Source organism: Gracilinanus agilis, chromosome 3 (genome assembly GCF_016433145.1).
Source record: "Gracilinanus agilis isolate LMUSP501 chromosome 3, AgileGrace, whole genome shotgun sequence".
In the NCBI taxonomy this organism is placed as follows: Eukaryota; Metazoa; Chordata; class Mammalia; order Didelphimorphia; family Didelphidae; genus Gracilinanus; species Gracilinanus agilis.
Genome location: NC_058132.1, coordinates 417033763 through 417044193, shown reverse-complemented (window position 1 = coordinate 417044193; position 10431 = coordinate 417033763).

Here is a 10431-nt window from a genome sequence, read left to right as displayed (position 1 = left end):
TATATACTGTTTATATCTATTTATATCTATTATATATTTTATATCTATTATATATGTGTCATATTATGATATAATGTGTATTTATTATATTAGCTCATCCTACTCATGAGCAATTAATTATTTCCAATTATTTAGATCTTGTTTTATTTGTGTGAAGTGTTTTGTAGTTATGTTCATATAATTCTGTGTTTGTCTTGGTAGATAGATTCCTAAATATTTTATATTGTCTAGAGCAGGGATGTATAGGGGGCCATGCCTCTATATGATTTTTTAGGGGTCCTGAGCGGCGTGGTGGCATAGGATGGTTAAGGCAGGAGAAAGAAAATGAGAACAACTAGACTAGTGGTTAGCCCATGCTGTTCCAAATTCTGTGGGCATGGAAGTTTATTATATATCTTTCTCAAAGAAGAAGTCACAGTTGGTAAGGGGCAATAAATCAGGTACAATCCATTGAAGTTCAAAGAATACAAATGCAAAGACAAATGGTCAAATTCCAAACCCCAATTCAGCAGGTTATAATTCCGGGAGAGGAAATATCCTATGGAGATGCTCATCAATTGAAATCTGCATACAGACTAAAGACTCAGGTTTTAGTCTGAGTATGGAATCAGCATTTGTTTAAGATTAAGGCTTCTTCAATTATCAAGGGAGGAAATTATCAATTCAATAGAAGCTGGTTTACCACTTCAAAGCTCTCCAATAAGAATTGTAAAAAAGGTGGGGATCAAAGACTGAGTCAGAAGAGGAGCCTCAGATTTTTATCTTAGATGACCCATTCAGTCTGCATCCTGACATGCAGGGCAGAAAAATCATACACACAGTTTTACTTGCCGATGATTTTGCAATGGGATCCAGATAAAATATCTGTTACAGACTCTGTTTCTCTAAATGACTCCTAATAACCTTTTTGGAGGGATCAAGTTGATTTTGGATTAACCTACCTTCTGGTACCAGAGCCTTTTTGAGGCTCAAGTGACCAGGACCAAACACAAAGACTGCCTCAGCCTGGATTGGTCACGTAGGGAATCCAGATAACAGGCCCTAAATTTGATCCTATTTCTCCAAAGGTTTTACTACATAGAACGGCTTCCCACAGGGATGGGCAAACTTTTTAAAGAGGGGGCCAAAGGAAAGGAAAAAAACTTTAGGCGGGCCAATATAATTTATTAAAAAATAACAATGATACATTTTACAAAATTCTTTTATTTTTTTGTGATACAAAGCCCTATTAATGAGTGAAAGATTATGAAGGAGAATGTGATGAATGAAACTATGACTGCATTTCTAAAACTTTCTCAAAGGTCTTGCCAGCATTTTCTGAAATCATCCTGTTAGTCATTTCTTATAGCACAATAGTATTCAATCACCATCACATACCACAATTTGTACAGTCATTCCCCAATTAATGGTCCTTTCCCCATCTTTTTTTTTTTTATCTCTTTGGGATACAGACTAGTAGTGATATTACTGAATCAAAGGGTATGTATTCTTGAGGAAAAGTTACTTTTAAAAGGTGGAATTTTGGCTGAGATGTGAAAGAAGTCCAGGAAACTAGGAGGTAGAGATGAAGATGGAGAGAATTCTAGGAATGGGGACAGTCAGTGAAACTAACTAGAATCGATAAATGAAATTCTCATTCAAGTTACAATAAGGAGGTCACTTAATCTGTGTGTATGTGTGTGGGGAGTACAATGTAAGGTATAAGAAAATTAGAAAGGGGGCAGCTGGCTCAGTAGATAGCCAGGCCTGGAGACAAGTGGTCCTGGGTTTAAATCTGACCTCACACACCTCCTACCTGTATGACCCTGGGCAAATTACTTAGCCTCCAGTTGCCTAGTCCTTACCCCTCTTCTGCCTTGCAAAGATGCTTAGTATCTACTCTAAGATGGAAGGCAAGAATTAAAAAGAAAAAAAAGACTAGAAAGTTAGGAGGAGGCCAGCTTTTGAAAGGATTTGAATATCAAATAGGGAGTTTTAAATTTGATTGTGGAGATGATAAAGAACCATTGGAATTTATTGAATAAGGGGAGTCAGATCAGGACTTCAGGAAGGTTAATTTAAGATGTGAGATGGAACCAAAGTTGCTTTATTTTTCATTTCTCTATTAGTAATCAGGGCTATGATTATCTCTATGTATGGCTAAGGTGGAGTGGAGAAGTAGGTCATGGGATATTGGTAAATTTAGGACCTGCGAAGTTAGTTTTAAAGTAGGCACCTATATATGTTGACTCTCCCTAGTATGAGGATTGGAGATGGAGTGAAAAGACTGTGAATCAGGCACTAAACTCTCTTCATTTCCTAAATGGCTTCACTTCTTTGGTTCTTCTCCATCATGTCCTCAAGGGCCTCATCAATAGCATTGGGGATGTAGAAAAATAGGTACAATAATGCAGTGTTGGTAAAGTTGTGAACTGGTCCAACCATTATAGAGAATAATGTGGAACTATGCCCCAAAATGTATAAAACTGTGACTCAGACACTTTGTCTCAGCAATAACATTGCTAGCTCTGTGTTCAAAAGAGATAGAAGAAAAAGGAAAAGGAATTATTTTTTGTAAAATAATATTAATATCTCTTTTTCAAATGGTAAAGAAATGGAAATTGAGGAGAGATCCATTAATTGGGGAATGGCTGAACAAGTTATGGTATATACTAGTGATGGAATAATATTGTGCTATAAGAAATGTCAAGGAGGATGATTTCAGAAAAACCTGGGAAGACTACTATAGGATTTAAATTAATATCCAACACTCCAAGAATTATGTTTTATAGAGTTTGATAATAATCACTTGAAATAGAAGGAATAAAAAGGAAATAGAAGTAAAAAAAACCCTAATTATTTAACAAAATTAAGACCACATGACTACATTCTCCTTGCCTGCTCCACCAAAACCGCAATAGGAAGAGAAGAGAGCAAGAGTTGGGGCTACATCAAATTCATATCCTCCCTAGTCAGCACCTAAGGTGAGGAGAGTAGGGTGCTGGGAATTGTAGTTCGGGGGTTCAGATTCCAATTACACACTACTATGAAGTAATGCAAGAACTAGGAATTAGGAGAGTATTGTATGCAGTGGCAGCAATATTGTAATGATACTATGAAACTTTACCTAAATTAAACTTTTGACAAGGGAACAAATTTTGAACTAATGTATCGAAACAGTCAGTGTAGTAACTGCAGAGCTTGCCTTTTAATAGCAACAGTTGCCCAATGCCATGTGAAGTCAACAGACTGGTTTGGTTTGGGTTTTTTTTTTTATTAGTTTATATGTTATGTAATGTATTTAAACTCTTATTTAAATAAAACTGGTTTTCAGAAATGTGGGGAAAAAAACCCTATGAAAGACTTTGTTACTCTAATCCATACAATTATCCATGGCAATTCCAAAGGACTTGTGGTGAAAATACTATCTACTTCCTGAGGGAGAACCAATGAACTCTGAGTACAGACACATATTGAAGCATATTGTTTTTCACTTTTTTCTTTTTTCTTTTTCTTTTTGGCAACAGGACTACTATGGAAAGGTCATGCATGACTTCACATGCATAGTGAATATCTATTTCCTTAATGGGTGGAAGAGGGGCTAAAGAGAGAATAGGAGCTCAAAATTAAAAATAAGAACTGTTACAAAATTTAAAAAACAAATAAACTAGGAACTTCATCAACCTGAAAGATTGCATTGGCCTTGGCACTCATCTTCATTCAGCATTCAGTGTCCTGAAACTCCTCTGTCTGAAGAACATAACAAAGAATTCCTCCTAAAGCTTCTATTTACAGAGGGCCCCTAGAATATTCATCTCTTCATTTCCTACCTACATTGGATACATTCCCTCCATGTTGTACCAACTTTTCAACTTCTGTTGTGATTTGTCTTCTTCTGTTAGACTATAAGCTCCTTGATGGTAAAAACTATCTTGCATTTACTAAATGTTTATTGACTGACTGACAGAGATCTAGGGAGTAGTCTTTGATAGCTACCAGAATCTTGATAAGATTATAAAAATGGATTAGATGAACCTCAAAGGAAGAGAAGTTACTGAGTGATGGGGGGGGGGGGAGGGAGTGGTAATGGGGAGAAGATAGTTTTCCAACTAATGAGTTAATAGTATGAGTGAATGTGCAACCAATAGTTGAAAGAGTGTCTAAGAAAATAATGTCATTAAAATAGAGATCTAAAAGATGTTGGGAGAGGGGAAAGAAAAGTTTTAAAATGCAAGCAAGTTTATTAACTATGGAGCAGGCATTCCAGAGAGCACAGGGCAAAGGTTGGATAGATATGGAAAAGGACAGTTAGGGTTAAGGAGGGTAAGAGTAAGGGAGTGGACAGTGAGGTTTAGGGAATAGCTTCGTACAATGAAACAAGATTTGTGTATGTTATTGGCATACAGTCTGGTGTAAGTCCCAAACTTTCAGCTCTGTTGCCATCTGCTTGTAATCCACTTATTCAGGTATTACAAAAAACTTTTTTCCCATCAATATCACCATAGTTTTGATGGGAAATGGCTTCTGGAGAGACTTTATTCATTTTAGTCTTCCCTGGTTGAATTTTTAGTTCACTAGTGCTGTTACCAAGCTCTGGCCAAAAGTCAGTTCTGTTCTGACATTGGTTGAATATGACACTGGTCTGCCGTGGAAAATGACCCTGGATATCTCCTGAGGAACCAGGATTTTTTCCACTTTGTCAAATAAAATCTCTGTGTCACTTCCCAGACTCTTCCTTTCTTTTAAAATTACCTTTTAAAAAAAATTATTTTTATTGTCATGCAAAAAACACTTCCATATTGATCATTGTTATAAGAGCAAAATCATACATAACCAAAACCCCAAAATAAAACTATAAATAAGCTGATGTGAAAAACAACTCCAAAAGTTCTTTCTCTGGAGATGGCTAGCATTCCCCTTCATGTCTTTCAGGATTGTCCCAGATCATTGTGTTGCTGAGAGTAGCCAAGTTTTCAAAGATAGTCATCATCCAACATTGCTCTCCCAGTTCTGCTTAATTTGCTCTGCATCAGTTACTGCAGATCTTTCCAGCTTTTTCTAACATCATCTTGCTTATCATTTCTTATAGCACAATAACATTGCATCACCAACATGTACCACAATTTGATCAGCCATTCCCTAATTAATGGACATCCCATCAATTTCTAATTCTTTGCCACCATAAAAAAAGCTACTATAAATATTTTTGAACAAGTAGGTCCTTTCTTGTTTTTTTATTATCTCTTTGGGATATAGACCAGTAGTGGTATTACAGGATCAAAGGGTATGCACAATTTTATAGCCCTTTGGGCATGGTTCCAAATTGCCTTCCAGAATGGTTGGATCAATTCACAACTCCACCAATAATGTGTGCCAATTTTGTCACATCCCCTCCAACATTTACCACTTTCCTTTACTGTCATATTCACCAATCTATTAGCTATGAGGTGGTACTTCAGCATTGTTTTAATTTGCATTTCTGTAGTTGTCATTTAGAACATTTTTTCATATGATTATTGATGGCTTTGATTTCTTCATCTGAAAATTGCTTGTTCATATCCTTTGACCAGTATTCAATTGGGGAATGGCTAATTTTTTTTTCATACATCCCAACTATTTACTTCTAATTCAAGATGCACAGAGACAATTAGACACCAGCATGCAGGGAAAAAATGCAAATTGCATAAAATTTCTCAATACAGAAGACAAATACCAATTTGATGAGTACAGATAATGCCTCTAAGGAAACATAATAAAACTGTATTTACAAGTCTAAGATACCCAATGTTTAAATTTAATAATTTCTAACAATAGAAAGCAAATTCTGTGACTAAAAGAAATACCTTCAAATATAAAGGAAAGACGATTTAAATACAAATTACTCTGTACTCATTAGATGCTGCAGAAAGAAATTCAGTAATATATCTTGAAAAGCAAATGAGCTCAAGCTATAATTCCAAATAGCATATCCTGCAAATATTTGGAATGACTAATATTCTTACAAATTTGACTTAGATTTTTATAAATTTGAGAAATTAGACCTTTGTCAGAGACATTTGTTATAAAATCCCCATTCCCCCAAGTTTGTTGTTGCTCTTCTAATCTTTGTTAATTAGTTTTGGTTGTACAAAAGCCTTTTAATTTAATATAATTAAAACTATTCATTTTATATCTTATAATACTCTCTATCTCTTATTTGGTCATAAATTCTTCCCTCCTCCAAAGATCTTCCAGGTAAACTATTCTATGTTTTCCTAATTTACTTATGGTATCACTCTTTATATCTAAATCTTATATGCATTTTGATCTTATCTTGGTATAGACAGTTGCTGGCAAATCTTTTAGAGGAGTGGGATGATGTAAGAAATGTCCTCAGGTGTTTATGGAGAGGGGGAGGGGAGCAGTCTAGCTCCCCCATACTTATGGCTTTCTAGCAATGAACTCTGGTGAACTCTGTGCTGGGGTGATGGCATGCATGCCAACAGAGAGAACTGTTTGCCAACACGGATATAGGATAACATTGTAAGGCTATCTGTAACTATCTGTAACCTGCATATACTTAGGGTAAAATGGTAGTTCTCCTGTACATGTGATCTCCAGCTAAAGAACATGCTAAAAATTAAATGAAAATACAACATTCTTAAATGAAAAACAACAACAACAACAACAACAACACCCTCCTGAGGCAGAAATTAAATACCTTTTTAAAGTTTTTAGGAAAATGTGCTGTTAACAAAGTTGGGTTCTAAATTTGAGAAAGGATGAATACCAGTTATAGTGAAGTAGAAGACTAATAAGATTTTGGAAAACATTGAATGAATAAGCAACATTCTTCTTCAAAAAAGAATAACTATTTCTTTGTTCTGAGCAAAATTTGATCACTTGAAATTATATCCACCATGATGATAAGTTTGGCTTCAAACAAGTTTGTTCATCTGTATCTTTTCATTCCCAATGACATATAATAACAATTTTCAACATACATTTTCCCAAATTATAAGATCCAAATTGTTTCCCTCCTTTTCTTCCCCCATCCCCCAGAAATGGTAAGCCATTTGATCTGGGTTATACATGTATTATCATGTAAAACATACTTCCATATTGTTGTACCCAAATTTTAATACCTAACCCAGGTTCGATCATGGCCAGAGGAAGAACCACACTGACAATGCAATATGCAAGAAGAGGCTCATTCTTTACTAGCAATAATAGCTAGGGTCGCTAGGCAGAGAGGCACGCCTGAACGACCCCTTGGAATTCTCAGCCAAGAGTTTATATAGAAATGTTTGGGGAAGGGGGTTGGTACATACATAATTATCAAGGTAGTGTCAGGGACAGGTGGTCAGGAAGCATCTGGGGAGGGGGGTTTCAGGGTCAGGGGGCTGGAAGCATTTGGCAAACATACATTAAATAGGCAAATATTGTAAAGCAGGCAAACATAGACAAACATTCCTCAAGACATCAGATAAGATAGCTTCAGTTTTAGGTTTATGATAGGGGGAGATAAGGAAGACTGTGCTGGGAAACCTTGGGGGCTGGGGGTAGCCTGCCCAGGCCAGAAATAGTTCAGTAGACTGCCAGACTGATTTTTAAATCCAACAATATTAATCTGTCATGGAAATTTTTATGCCACCACCCCAATTTAAACAATTTAGGTAAATAAAGTAAAAAAGCCAAATTTCTCCAAGTCAAAGTAGAATTTTAGAGTTTATTGGAAGAGGGCCAAATCTCCCAATAAACCTGGAATCTCACACATGTTACATAGTTGGACCCCAGCAAGAGACAAAGCCAGGCAACAGAGACCTGGACAGTAACAAAGTGAATATTTCCAAACAAGGATTATGACTTATATCATAAGACACAACAGCATCATGTAGATCTTTTTTAGAAATTGTTACCCAACTACAAAGCTGATTGATTAGTTCATTTAGGAAAACCCATATTAGTCTTAAGATCAAATCACAAGACAGTACCCTTATTAAGAAATACTGATGACCATTACCTTAGGCTCATCTGATCTGGGGAGAGGATGATTATTTCCAAATAGGGAAGGGTGTGCATACTTGCACTATATCTGGACATGATGCAGCACATTGGGACATTAAACTCAGATGGTCAGCATCTCATGATAGAAGGGAAGTGCCAGCTTAGGGAGGGGTTGAAAGTGCCCTTAGAATCAGTTTTATACTTTAGTTAGAATCCTTATAAAAATCATGAATTCTACTAATTATCATTAAGATTATAATGGAATTATACTAATCACTTTAGAATCACAATAGTAATTATCTTAAACCTATCACTATCACTAAAATTCAATCAAATATGAGTTGGGGTCTATCTTCCAGAAGCAGTTTTATGCTTTAGTTAGAAATCCTTATAAAAATCATGAATTCTACTAATTGTATTTAAGATTATAATGGAATTATACTAACCACTTTAGAATCACAATAAATTAATTATCTTAAACCTATCACTATCACAAAAGTTCAATCAAACATAAGTAGATAGAGGTCTATCTTCAGGAAAAATCATTGTTGTAAGAGAATACTCATATAAAATCAAAACAAGTAATGTGAAAAATAATAGTATGCTTTGATCTGTATCCAACTCCAACAGTTCTTTCTCTGGAAGTGGATAGCATTCTTTGTCATCAATCCTTCCAAATTGTCCTGGATTTCTTGTATTGCTGAGTGTAGCCAAGATTTCACAGATAATAATTATCCAATATTGCTATTACTGTATACAATGTTCTCATGGTTCTTTTTTTTTTTTTTTTTTTGCTCTGCCTCAGTTCATGTAGATCTTTCCAGATTTTTTTTGAAGTCATGCTGCTTGTCATTTCTTATAGTATAATAGTATTCCATTATCAACATATACCACAATTTGTTCAGCCATTCCCTAATTGATGGATGGACATCCCCTCAATTTCTAATTCTTTGTCAACACAAAAAGAGCTGCTATAATTTTTTTTCCACAAGTAGGTCCTTTCCCTTTTTTTATGATCTCTTTGGGATACAGAACTCAATAATGGCATTACAGGATCAAATGGTATACATAGTTTTATAGCCTTTTGGGCTAGTTCCTCCAGAATAGTTAGATCAATTCACAACTCCTCCAACAATGCATTAGTCTTTCAATTTTGCCACATTTCCCCAAAATTTATCATTCTCCTTTACCACTATATTAGCCAATCTGATGGGTGTGGCTGTCAAATATATTATTACAAAGCTAAGAGGTGTTTTGATTTGCATTTCTCTAATCACAAGTGACTTAGAACATTTTTTCATATGATTATTGATGGCTTTGATTTCCTCATCTGAAAATTGCTTGTTCATATCCTTTGATGAGTTGTCAACTGGGAATGATTTGTATTCTTGTAAATTTGACTTAGTTCTCCATGAATTTGTGAAATTAGAACTTTATCAGAGAAATTTGTTATAAAAATTTTTCCCAGTTTGTGATTTTGTTCCTAATCTTGGTTTACATTGGTTTTGTTTGTACAAAAGCCTTTTAATTTAATACATCAAATTATTCATTTTACAATTCCTTTCTGTTTCTTGTATGGTCATAAATCCTTTCCTTCTCCATAGATATTCCAGGTAAGTTATTCTATGTTCCCATAATTTACTTATGGAATCACTTGTTATATCTAAATCATGTACCCATTTTGACTTTGTCTTGGTATACGCTGTTCAATATTGGTCTATACCTAGTTTCTGCCATATTTTTTTTCAGTTTTCATAGCAGTTTCTGTCAAAAATTGAGCTCTTATCCCAAAATCTGGGCTCTTTAGGTTTATTAAATACTAGGTTGCTCTGGTGGTCATTTATCTCTGTATATTATATATGTAATCTATACCACCAATGATCCACCATTCTATTTCTTAGCCAGTTCTAGACTGTTCTAATGATTATTGCTTTATAGTACTGTTTAAGATCTGGTACTTCTTTTGATAGTCTTGACCTTTTGTTTTTCCAGATGAACTTTGTTATTTTTTTCTAGTTCTATAAAATAATTTTTGGCAGCTAGATTGGTATGGTACTGAATAAGTAAATTAATTTAGGTAGAATTGTCATTCTATTTTATTAGCTCAGCCTACTCATGAGCAATAAATATTTTCTCAGTTGTTTAGATCTGACTTTATTTTTGTGAAAAATTTTTGGAATTGTGTTCATACAATTTCCTGTGATATCTGGCAAATAGATTAATAGGTATTTTATATTGTCTAGAGTTATTTTAAATGGAATTTCTCTTTCTATCTCTTGCTGCTGGACTTTGTTGGTACTACATAAAATTTCTAAGGATTTATGTAGGTGTAGGAGTCCAGGCATGTATGAACCTTCGTTATATTTTAGGGGTACTCAAAAACCAGGCTTATGAGCTAGGTGCTCATTTTTACCAAGCTAAGTTCTATGCTCTTGGCTCCTACTTAACCTTGTCTAATTGTGCCCC